Consider the following 2,973-nt stretch of genomic DNA (forward strand, 5'->3'; position numbering starts at 1 on the left):
GCAAGGTTACTCCAATATCGTGTTTTCTTACTTGTCCATTTAATCATTTCAGCCTTGACACCTTGAAGGTCACCTGCCTTGCGAGTAGCAAGTTTCTCAAGCGTGCGGCATACATCTTCAATGGTAAAGAAGGGAGACATAAACGGAAGGGAGCTACAACACTCCATCTTATCAACATTGGGCTGCTCATAGAGGTTCTTGCAATGCATATACATATCCTCAAGAGTCAAGTCACCAAAGCTCTCAAGGTGCTTGCCTTTAGATTTTGTCAAAACTTTCCACATGCATGTGCTTTCTCTTGCGCTAAAAGAAGTTGTTTTTTGACCTCCCACCTTCTTCTCTTCTTTTGAAAAAGTGCTTTGGTAAACTTCCTTGTCTTTGATTGCATCTAATCTTAGCAAGTGTTTTTGGGCTTGACTACATTCCATGTCAAACCATTTCTTCTTGGTGCTACCCTTCTTAGACCTTTTGCAAGACATGTGTTTCACTGAAAAGCATTCCTTCGCACAAGAGAAAATTACTTCTTTTAAAACTTTCCACTTGCATTCTAATGTTGGGCTCTCTTGATGGTCTATCATGCTTAACATTTGGTTCACCATATCAGCATATATAAGTGCTCGTTTGAAGTCTAGACATAGGTACAAATGATTCACATCATGATTGAAGGCTACATGCTCGGGCCGTTTACCACACTTGAGGTCAATACATAACATCCTATGATCCGATTTCGGATTTCATTCACCAAGTGTAAAGTTTTGTATGCATTCTAGAGTGGCTTCCGAGAATAATATATAGTCAATCATGCTATCACCATTGTGCTTTCTACATGTAAAGTCATTGGTGCCTTGCCATAGAGATACACCATTTGCAATGAGCATTCCGGTACTATTGCAGATATGTAGAAGTGACTTTCCATAGTGATCCAGTTCTTTTGCATCATTAGAACTTCGATTATACATGTATGAGTTATCCATTCTTCTTGAGACATGCGGCATGTTGACTTGTTGTGTGTCGTGTTGTAACATATTTGCGCGAGCATTCATGTCTCCAAAAACAATGACTTCACCTTGATCCTCGTAATGAGCAATGTCTTCCTCTAGTTCAACAAAGGGTTGATCTCTATCCATATTCAAGCGAGCATAAAAGTTGGAGTCATAGTGAGGAATGTAGCAACCAGCCACAAACATGACTTGAACATTTGGTGGGCTGATTTTCAGTCATAAGTAGCGTTTATACTTATCTTCTTTGACAATGAAAACATCTTTCAAACCGTTTTTGGTCATACATGCTATACCTCGTAGGCCTCTTCGCTGTTTGCATTTTTTGCCCACATCAAAGAATTATCGTATTTGTCAAATCCAAGAACTCCACTACAAGAGGTTCTTCATATTAGCGACGCTCACACAGCGACGCTCAAAAAAAAATTTCCCGGCGTCGCTATGAGCGTCGCTATAAGCGTCGCAAATTTATTTGCGTCGCAAATTTACAAATAAATTTGCGACGCTCATAGCAACGCTTATAGCGACGCTCATAGCGACGCCGGCTGGGGTAAAAAAAATAACCGAGCGCGCCCAAAAACTCAGATCTCAGATTTGAGTTTTTCGGCGCCCTCAAGCAAAGAGCAGGTAACGCTCTCCCTCACTCTCTCTCTTTCTCTCTCTTTTTCTTCTCCACACACACACACACACACACACACACACACAAACGAGGAGAGGAAGGAGAGCCAGGTATGCTCCTTCCCTCTCCTCATTCTCATGTTCCCTTCCCCTCTTTCTCTCTCCCTCTCTTTCTCTCTCACACACACACATACACACACACACAGTGTTTTGTGTGTGTGTGTGAGAGAGAGAGAGAGAGAGAGAGAGAGTACAAACAAAAACAAAAACGCACACACACATACATAAACAAAGAATGCACACACATTGAGAGAGAAAAAGAGAGAGAGAGCATGCATAAACAAAAAACGCACGCATTGGGAGAGGAAAAGAGAGACAGAACAACAAAAAACGCACACATTGAGAGAGGAAAAGAGAGAGAAAACATGCATACGATCCAAAAAAACACACACACATTGAAAGAGAAAGAGAGAGAAACTAATTTAACGTCATAGGAAACTAATTAAAATTAAAAGACCTAAAGATCTAACCGACGAGGAGTTGAACTGAAGACCTATTATTCAAGAGGGAAATGGCATAATCAATCTATCATACTTGGCATGGGTGATAGAAAGGTTATACCGTTTATCTCTTTTTATTGGCACACACATCCACACACGCGTACACACACAAGAAGAAGAGAGTTATAACATCGTAGGAAACTATCTTAAAAGACGTTAAAGATTAGGTTATATGTAGACTTACATTAAATTAGATTTAGGTTTATTTTTAACTAGATTTACGTTTATTTAAGCTAGATTTAGATTTACGTTATATTAGATTAGATTTAGGTCTCCATAGACTGCGATGCCTGCATGAAGCGGGTGAAGAAAGCCCTCAATGGAATATAGGGTATTGCTGTCTTCACTCATGGTGGGCTCCGTCGATCCAAAAGTACTGCTGAAATGTCTTCAGAAGATAGGGAAGAAGGTGGATCTTCAGGGCGGCAAGAGTCACTACATCCCCGACACAATGACCATCTAGACAACCTCTAGTCATTAGACTTACGTTAAATTAGATTTAGATTTATTTTTAGTTAGATTTACGTTTATTTAGATTTACGCTTATTTACTTAGATCGAGTCCACGCAAGAATTACTTACGGTTTAGGGTTTAGAGTTAGACGAACAGTGAAAAGATCTACTGTGAAAAGATGTTAAGATGAAGTGAAGTGCTACAGCTAGAGAAGAGGCAAAGGGATTTTGTCCACTACATGCAGTATCATGTAGATGTGGGTGTGTAGATTTCTTGTACCCACAAATATAGGTATTGACCAATAAAGACGAGATTATAACCCGGTGGTTCTGATCTCCGTGCAC

This window comes from Adiantum capillus-veneris, chromosome 20 (assembly GCF_014529385.1).
Source record: "Adiantum capillus-veneris isolate H3 chromosome 20, ASM1452938v2, whole genome shotgun sequence".
Classification (NCBI taxonomy): Eukaryota; Viridiplantae; Streptophyta; class Polypodiopsida; order Polypodiales; family Pteridaceae; genus Adiantum; species Adiantum capillus-veneris.